The sequence below is a fragment of the Eublepharis macularius genome, chromosome 9 (assembly GCF_028583425.1).
Source record: "Eublepharis macularius isolate TG4126 chromosome 9, MPM_Emac_v1.0, whole genome shotgun sequence".
Classification (NCBI taxonomy): domain Eukaryota; kingdom Metazoa; phylum Chordata; class Lepidosauria; order Squamata; family Eublepharidae; genus Eublepharis; species Eublepharis macularius.
In genome coordinates, this window is record NC_072798.1 from 38,311,945 (window position 1) to 38,322,367 (window position 10,423).

The following is a 10,423-nucleotide window of genomic DNA, read 5'->3' on the forward strand; positions in this document are numbered from 1 at the left end:
AACAGTTATGATGTAAAGAAGAAATAAAGGTATAGTCTCTATCTTTTGGGTGTAATATGGGCCAAGGAGCAATCAAACCTAGTTCAGCCATATAGGCTTTAAGTGTAAATCTCACCAATGAACATTCTTTATATGGGGGTGTGCTTTGATCTAAAGCTATATGTAGTATTTCATTAACCCCCCCCTACTAAGAAATAATCATATCTAAGATCTACCAGGTTACTGAAACATTGATGAAGCATACCTGGAGAATCCACATTTGGGCCATATACATTAATCACAACCATAAAAGAATCAAAGCTTTCCACTACCAAAATAATAAAGTGACCATTTGGGTCTCTTATTACTTCTTGAATCTGAAAAGAGACATGTTTATATATTAATATAGCCATACCCTTAGACTGAGTAGATGTATCTGTAAGATAAACTTCTCCAACCCAGTCTCTACACAACTTGTTTTTTTAATTATTTGCCGTAATATGAATTTCTTGTAAAAAAGCTGCATGAGCATTAAAATTTTTCAATTTGGAAATAACTTTTTTTGCATTTGGTAGTGTCTTTCATGCCCTTAACATTCAATGACATGATGTTGATCATAAATCTATAAAATTGTATGTCCAACCAATAAAGCTCTCTTCCTTTATCACCAAATAAATGCAGGATATCACATATCAAACCTTATAAGTAAAATATTTATCAAAAATAGTAAAAGTGTACACATGGCAAAAAAAATTACTAGTTTAAGCAAAGTAAGTAGAACCATAATTCTATAAATCAGCCAGCAACTGCCTACCACGACAGTTCTCATCCCATACCAAAAGTGAAGGGAAAAATAAAGGGAAAAAAGAGGGAGAAAGGAAAAAAATGGTTGCTCCTGGGCAAGATGCCAGAGATTTCCACAATAGTGGCCGCTCCCCTCTTTATCATTATATAGATTGAGATATTTATGGACCATGTATCTGCCTAAAGCTTAGAGATAATTAGGGGTTAAAAATATAGACGTACACACACATGGCAACAAGCCAAGTTGTTATCTCTAGCAGGCATTATGCCTAGATCTCGAAGTCAAAACACAAAAAAGAAACTAGGAGAAAAAGGAGGGAAAGTTGAAGGGAGACTGCTTGTTTCTAGATTCATTTGTAAATGTATAAATGTTCTAAGCTTGTTGCCAACTGAGGGTTGTAAAACTTCTTAATTTGATCTTGGTACTGGACACAAAAGATGGCAGGATAATTGATGTAATATTGCAAATTCAACTCTCTTGCAAGGGCTTTTGCTTTTGTGAATTGATGACATAATATTGACACTTCTTTAATACAACCATAGTAAAGCATTAACCACTCTTTATTATTAGGATCCCTATACAAGTCCTGTTTCTCTCTTGCTAAGTAATCTCTCACCCTCACTCATAGAAACTGGACAATTACAGGAGCTGGTTTGTTTACACTACCTGGTGCCTGAGGAATCCTGTAAATTCTTTCAATCTGCAACTGATAATCAGCAGAAAGCTGCAAAACCTCACGAAATAGTATCTCCATGAGTTCAACCAGCCTCTTCTGTCTTTTCAGACTCTTCTGATATTCCAAGAACACAGATATTTAGACGCCGAATATAACTCTCTAGATGAGAGATTCGATTAGAGACAATATTATGTGAAGCAAAGACAGCTGTCTCATGAGTGATGGTTCAGTGTTCTAAGGCAGCGATTTAGTCTCCATCTGTTGAACTCATGTAATGATAGCCTCAGTCGACTCCTGAAGTTGTTGAACTGACTTTATCAATTGCCTTATTGTTAGTGTAAAGTTGTTTTAGTTGCTCAGATTGTTTTTCCAGCTGAGCCCCCATATTTTTCAACAGAAAAATTATTTCTTCCTGAGCTTCTGCACCAGCTCCAGGAGAGGAAGGAAGGACTGTCTTTGTATCTTTCCCTTCACAGCTCATAGTTGAAAATTATAAGCCTGCTTATCTAAAGCTGATAGCAAGAGAAAAAACTAAACAGTAAATAAAGGCCAGTTGCCGCTACATCAAAGAAGACAGGTTGATGTCAATACATAACACACAGAAGAGATAGGAGCAGCACAGAGTTGCTTCTGATAAGTCTGCTATCTTTACCGGAAGTGAAGGTGCCACTAGACTTCTGTTTGCTGCAGAATAGTGGCTCTCTCTCTGGAAACAGAGCATGAGCCAGGTCCAATAGCACCTTAAAGCCCAAGTAGATTACCAAGGTATGAGCTTTCAAGTGTCAAAGCTCCCATTATCAGTCAGCTTTGACTCTCAAAAGCTCATACATTAGGAAACTAGTTGGGCTTTAAGGTGCTATTGGACTCAGATCATGCGCTTCGACTGCAGACCAATTCTGATATCCACCTGAAACTGTCTATCTGGAAATAATAATAAGTTTGTGTGCAGCTACTTAGCCTTGAACTCATCTGGAGAATTGTTCCAGTCTTTAACAGTTGGAAAGAACTTGCCACTGCTGTTCTTTCCACCCTTTTTTTTTACTGCACCTCGTAACCTCTCAGGTCTATTTCCTTTGAAAGAAAATATTATGAAAATTATACTATCATGAGCCAGAAACTTTACGTAAATCGGTACTTGTTGCCATTGCTGTTTTTTACCACATGATGTCACTGTGAGGCAGACATCAAACCAGACTGAATATTTTGCAGCTAGCCCTTTGGAAGATAATAGAAGAGACTGGTAAAGGAAGACAACAAGCGTTGGCCTCTGGTGAGGTCTGTACATTTCATACACGTACCGATGCATGAAAGGGGGGAGGGGGTTATATCTGTGTCTGGATAGTTGCCTGTTATGAAGACAGCACTTTCTAATCTCATTCATCCTGCAGCAGCCCAGTAAGGTAGGTCACCCATATTCTGACATTACATACTGGGCACTTTGGCTGAGTGAGTGTGGTTTGCTCAAGAACAAAAGGAACATTCATAGTGGAGCAGAGTTTTGAACTGGATCTCTCTGTTCCAGACAGGGTCTTTCTACAGGTATTTCTAGGGTAACCAAATGCAAAGGAGGCCAGAGCTCCTGGTTCCTTTAAAGCTTCTGTAAGAAAGAACATTTCAGCATGTGCCACTTGTCAAGCACAGATGAGAAGAGCTGCATCTGCAGAGATCACTTCTACACCATATACAGGAGTTTCATCTTCCTTTTTCATCTCATAACCTTAGTTTTTAAAAAAAACAACAACCAGTAACCCTTTTTGTAAGAGGTACACAGAATGCTGATTGAGAGCCGCCTCTGCCTTTTCCAAAATTACACGTGTCCCTGTATGTGAGGCACCTAAAAGCAGCAGCTGTCTCATACAGATTTTTTGGAAATAATTATCCGTCAGTGGTGACCATTCTATAAGACATAGCAAAATTGTTACAACGTACTCCCAGACTGCATCCCCTTCTTCTCACCTAGATGTACTTAATCTGACTTTGTGTGTTTCTTCCTTTTCTCCTGCACTGGCAGAGCTTTTCCACATGATCAGTTGCAGAGTTCATATAGGTTTATTCCATCATAATGTATTCTGCTATGTAAAAAAGATGCATCGGGGTCTTACTACGGTTGTTTCTCGTGGACTGTTGCCTTGCCAAGACTGTTTCTGATGGGCTGCTGCTACTCGGAATTTGGAATTAATCCTGTTTCTCAGTAAGGCTATGATTTACTGTGCCTTTGTGTTCTCCTGCCTCCATTCTTTTATTGGAAGATAAGTTTTCTTTTCTTTTTTAATCACCGGAAGTATGTGCAATATGCAGTAAAACTGAGCAATCTGCTCTGCACCTCCCGTTGCCCACTGCATTCCACGGCACTGGTTTGTGATTCGCCTTGGAGAAAGCACAGCTCCCAACATCCCCATAGCCAAATTATTTTTCAAAGCAAAGCTTGTTTTTAACATGGCACTGGGGTGATACAAGTCACTGTGAGAGAAACCCTGGGGCCCATGCAGATGCGGATGCCATTAGCACTGTCAAAACCACCCAGAGCACCAGGAAAGCTTTCCTTGGCTGCTATACCAGCGGTGCAACTTGTAGCTCTGTGATTCTCTGGGAAATTTAATATGTCTTATTTTATCAAATGTCTGACACCAAAGGGCTTAGACTGGAGGAGCTCTCCATAAGACTGCACTGTAAGGCGGCTTTCCCCCTTCTGATTTGGTCTCCTCTAGTCTAACCTGGGTGGGGTGGAAAAAAGGAGTGAAGAGGCTCGGTGTGTTCCTGTGGTCACAATTGTCTCACCCGCGGCATTGCTGGAATGAGAGCCAAGCAATATGCCCAACCTCTCTCTATTAGCAAACAAATAGTGTGCAATCAGAGGGCTCCAATACACAGACCTAAATCCCCATTTGTATTCTGGCTTACACACAGGCACAGAAGGGTGGCTGTCCAATTAAATGGACAAAAATGCTTGTTACGGGTCCAGCTGAGTAGGGACTGATGACATGCCTTGGTCCTGCGTAACTTGCTTTTTCTAACACAGCCTCATATTTTGCAGCCTCTCTCCCTGCTTGCCTCATGGTTTTTATTATTTCTTTTGCTCTCCTCTGTCTGAGCTCACTTTCGTCCTCCTTCCTCATGTCGGTCTCTTTTGCTTCCTTTCTCATTTCCTCCTTTCCTTCTTTTTTTAACCTTTCACTCTTTCCTCAAAGTTCAGCCCTAGTGACTTTTATAGAGGGTCTGGTGTTTTTTGCTCTGGAGGCATCTGGTTGGACCTTCCTGCCTTTTGAAAGCTCTTGAAAAAACCGTTACTGCCCTTCCAGTACCCCACATATTTCACACTCCTTATCGGCTGTTATTTTTATTTCCTTACTCAATGAGATCTCTTGCTGAAGTGATCCATTTTAGAGAGTATGAGGCACAAGAGTGTAGTAATAAGTATTGTGTACAGGTGTTCAGTCTGAAATGGCGTGATCGTTTCCCTTCTGTGGCATTTCTGTTGCTTGCTAGCAGAGGGCTCTGTGTGAGGACCTGAGAGAAATGGCCGATTTTGGTTCAGGTTGCAAAGGCTTAGGTGAGACAAGGCTAGGGTGTCTTGCAAGGACATGGACAGTTGCCCCAGGATGCTGGGAACTGGACAGAGCAGAAGTGGCTGGACCTGGGGGAATGGCAACTGGGCATGTGCCAGGACAGAGTCGCCTAGTTTCATATAAACCACATTCTAACCATGGAGGCAACCGAAGGGTAGAGATTTAAACCTTCTTGTGCTTCCTTGTTCCAGACCTATGCAAAACAGGAAAAGATCCTGGGAAGATCTAAAGTGTAGCAAAATGTCTAATTCCAGAGGAATTCCTTCACTATTGTGATCATATGGCACATAGGAAAAAAGATGGGCAACTGAATTTCAAAAATCTGCATCAGTTTTCTGGCAGCGATAAGTAAGCCTGTGAGGAACCTCTGTGCATTGGTATTTAAAAGCCGAGGAGAACCTCCATGATCAGAACCATGGTTACCTCATCTGTATGCCTCTCTCCTTTCTGATGTAGCCCCAGGTTGGTGCAACAAATGGTTCTCCATTTCAGGCAGGCTTTTTCTTTGGCTAAGGGATTAAGCTTCTCCTAGGCTACTTGGCTATATGAGATTTCCCCGGCTCTGAGGGCTTTTTGCATGAAGAGTGAAATGTAAAAATTCCAAATTTCTCAAAGTGGTTTGCTGGATCATAAAACTGTAGAACTGGGGAAGTCCTGTCTTCCCTTGTTTGCCTTGGATTCATGCTGATGCCTTGATCTAGCCTAGCCTCCTCTTCCCATCATTCAAGAATACTCTGCTGCCTTCTTTTAATATTCTCATCAAATGCCCCACTTGTTGCTGGGCCACTTATCCTGAGCCACTGTCACTGAAATTGTTTTATAGTGCTGTTTGATATCTGCTAGCTTCCTCCATGCCTGCTGTTTTCTCATGCAGCATATTCTATTTTGGATTCCAGGGGAAAAAAAAAAACAAGTATGGGCTCTTTAACACAAACTGCCTGGGCAAATACATTGATAAGTTTGCTCTGTGACTGACCCCTCACTCTGATTACGCACTGGGTGTTCATGAAGGCAGAATAGATATACAGGAGGAAAGAACGGAAGATACTCCAGATGAGGAAAGTTGTCTTGTAGACATCTGCCCCCTTCAGATTTCAGGGCACTGACTGTCATTTCTGCTTTCCCAGGGTTTTTTTGGGGGGGGATGGATACACTCTTCTTGATAAAATAGCAGGGTGCACTAATATGTGCTCTGTTATGGTGCTGTGCAATTAATATTTGATTCCAGCAAATGAAAGAGCGCTGAAGGGTTAAAAGAGGTCAGTTATGTGAAAGAGAGGGAGGGGTAGTTCCCAAGAAGCCCTAATCAGGAGCTCTTGCCAAGGGGGAGCTTCCAGCTGCCAGAGACTTTTCTCCCCCTCCCCTCCCTCCAAGTAATCAGAACAGCTATGGAAACAGCCCTCCATGGTCTGGGACTGGGAAACTATGAAAGTAAGCTTATGTAGCCTTCACCATTGTATCATCAGGAGGGCTCTTGAAAGAACGTGGATTTTGATACAAGAAAATCCAGAATATGGCATTAAAAAAACCCCTATCTTTGTTTTGGGTAATTTGATCATATTTTGTTAAATTGCTCAATTTTGTTCCATTACAAATGTTGGTCTTCTGTATTCTCTGGGAGGGTTTGTCAATTTACTGTGGTGGAGAATAATTGCATGGACAACATGTCAGTGGTGGCAATATGAGTGAAGGGGTCTACATACAAAAGCAGAGTGCAGAAGGGACACCACTGGCCCTTTATAAGACACCCTTCCTAATTCCGAGCCTTTAACCAACCTGGCCTGCATGGCAAGCCTTTCGCTTCCTAGCCACGGGATACAGAGCTTCTCCAGAACTCTCGTGTGATGCAACTGTTGATGCACATAACTAGATGGTTAGCTCAAAAGGTTGCCTAGGCTCTAAATGTCAGGTGCTTTTAGCCTACAGGCCAGGCACTCATTTTCTGCTTCCTGCCACCACTGAGGCTGCTAATCAGGGGAGGAAACAGCAGTTTATGCTGGGGCATTGTCACCACGGCCCAGAAGGCAAGGCAGCTCCTGGTGCTGGGGACCGGGTGACAGTAGAGAGCCAGTCCTTCGTGCTAGATAGTTCCCAGCTCTACTGTATTCCCTCAGACTGCCAGACTGACCACATACCTGACTTTCAGTGGCCTGCCTGATTATGGCCAGGTAATTGACAGCTCTCAGGTCCAAGTGGTGGCAGAAAGGGGGTTTCAAAGTTAGAGATAAGCATTTACTACTTCCCAGCCTCTTGGCTGCTATAGTATTTTTCAAAATTTGGTGAGGTGGGATTCCTGAGGAAGAAGACATAGATATCAAGGGATACCTCTACTGTTCCTGTGTCTTCTTGATTAAACTAGTATGTAGCTGTCCCAGTTTGGCTTCTGTGACCCAATTTTCTTAATCAGTCCAATGAAGATGAACTGCTGGATCAGGTATATTTCCCCATTTTATTGACTGATGAAAGTGTGCCAACTTGTTTGTGCCAGATGTTGTGCTTTTCTGAACCATGAGGATAAACCACCATGGTACAAAAAGGGGAAATGCCTTTGACAGTTTAGTTTATTAAGTTTAGATCCAGCCTTATCAACAATATGCTCAAGGCAATTAACAGAGTACTTTGGTTCAAGTCACTCAAAGAATATAAAGCAGAATTGAAATGCACAATACAAAATGTATGACTTTGCTGTAACATGCTTAATATTAATATAAACCTGCTAAGTATCATAACAAGGTCATTAAAAATTCTGTAGATGCATTTTAATGTTTTTAAAAAATCCTTACGTATATTCCAAAAAATGTATAGACTTGGCTGAGGTGACCCTCTTTGGGATAAGTTCAACTGAAATGTCCTTTTGTACCCCCTTACATATTTTACCTTCAGAAAGACAGCCACTTACAGCCGGGCCTCTTTTGCAGATCTGAAGGGAAAGGTAGGCTCATACAACGTATGGCATGTATACTTAATCTTCCCAGGATCTGTACTGGATTTTTTTTTTGCACTAAATCAGAAGTTCAGGGGAAAGACTATTTCCTCCCTATTGCTTCTTTCTCCTTTATGGATGGCACTTTCTACAATTACTGTAATTCCGCAGTGACTCAAAGGGTCAAAATGAACATCTCTAATTTCAGGAGGCTCTGTGCCTGAAGTCCAATAGGACTCATGTATAAAGCTCCCTGTGCAACTGTGTCACTCACAAGAGACTTTGTTGACTCTTAGTTTCCACTTGTTTCTTAAGGACATTTCTAACATTTCTAGGTCTTAGCCTTGTAAACCGAGCAGACTAGCACTTTCTCTCCTTCTCCCTCTCTCTCCTCTCTCTCACACACAGATGCATATTTGTCAGAGAGAGTGACAGGGTTTTTTTCCTCTTAAATTTGCTGTAGCTGTGCATATGCACTTAAATGCCAAAAATTCACTAGAGTTAGGCTTGTGTAATGCTTCTCTCTCACACACACAAAACGCAGATGCAAAGGAATGTGCCAAATGCCAGTTTCCCCGGACGCAAAGACACCAGCCTCCAAGAAGCGGCCCCTCACTAAGAATCATGCATGCAATTAACAGCATGCTAGCTGCTTGAAAACGTGACTGCATGGAGGGCAGCTCCATCTGGGAAACTTTGTGTGAGCATTTCCTTGTGTAATTTCTGCAGTTTTTCACCACACCATCACAAGAAAAGGGAAGGCACGGTGAAAATTGTTGAAGTTGTGGTGGGGACCTGCTTCTTGTCTACCTGAGACTGGGTTTTCAAGAACCTGGTCTCTGAGAACTACAATGCTAGAGTTAAAAGGTGGGATGAGAGCAATTGTCTACCCATGTATAATCTCCATTTTACTGATGGTGTTGGTAGGAGTGCCAGCGTGCTGCCATTTAGCAAGGAGCTGCAGCCTGGTGGGGAGGCAGTGACAGCAACCAGCTGCTGCCGCTGGTAGCACTGAGCTAAAATCTTTTGGGAATGATTTCTGAGGGCAGAAGGAGAGGGTGCAGATCCAGACGGAAACTTCTGCTCTGTGTGTGTCCACCCATTCAGCATACAGATGTAACCAGTTTCTTGCAGCCTTGTAAATTGCCACCTGGGATAGAGATGGGTTTTGTGAGCTTCTTTGCAGAGAACTCGTGGCCATATTCTAGAGTGCTCAGTCAGTTCCCCTGGGGGCATAAGCCCAACCTGTTGGCCTACATTGCCAACTCAGGGGTGTGCCCTACTAACACTCAGTGAAGCAGCCCATTTCAGGAGGAGTTCAGTAATGCCAGGCAAGGTGTCATGCAGAGAAGGTTATCCCCCTTTATGGATAACCGGGGAGCACCTGCTAAGCCTCCTAGGAATCCGAGGGCTTCCTGAGCGGGCCCAGTTTTGGAAAGCCCTGGAGTGGATGAATGGTTTAGGTTCACAGAACGATTAAATGCCTGGATCCCAGAGCAGTTCTGAAACTAAGAGGGAGTGAACTTACTCAGGGTCTGGATAAGAGACCACTGGAAGCTTTGCAAAGGCAGTTATCTTAAAGAACTGTGAGTTCTTTCCATATAAAAGTTACTTTTCATTAGTCTAGCATGGTCTAGCACGACCAAAAAAACCCCATGGTGGGATTATGTAGATAGGAGTAGGCTTAATGGGAGCTAGTTTTGTCCCTACCCAAAGAGGGTCCCTTATTGTATCCGCTCACTTTCCCCCATATAAGCGAATGGTTGCCATCTACTCCTGTGGAGCCAGCAAAGCTCTGAATTTGGGGACAGTGTTATGGTGAGAGCAAAGTTCACAGTCTCTCCATGCCAGTGGGTGGCCTGGCTTTTCTGATGCAGAGGAGAAATGCGTGTCTCTGTTTCCAGGAAAGTGCTCCATCCTCCAAAGGTCCTTGCAAATATGCAAGCCCTTCATTCATAATATTCTGCCTGTCATAATGATGCCTGTTCTGGCAGTGTTAGGGTAACAAATAAACCGCTAATCAACAGCTCTCTTCCAGCCTTATGGTTCTGTTCGAATCCCTCTCCACCAAATTCCGGGAACAGAAAGCCCGGACTCCTTAGCTGCATAATTGGCATGCGTTATTCTGATAACTTAATTTGGGATGTATATAGATGTGCATATGTTCACAGAACTTGGGTTTTTCCCCACAGAGTATTTGTGGGGAAAGGAGATTTGTGCCAAAGTGTCCCTGCAAGCTGTCTCTCCTGTACGGAAAGAAGCCAATGGAAGGGTCACAAAGTACATTGCAGCAGGAAGTAGAAATGGGGCGGGTCTTTTCGTGTAAATCCTGTTTTGACGCCTTGCAGAAGCTAGCCCAGATATGCTAGCTGGATCTCTGTTACTCAGTTGTGCACTGGTGTGCATCTGGCTTGCAGCTGAGCCAAGCTGCGGTGCAAACAGCTCAGATTAGTTGCTCATGCATGGCAGTGCAT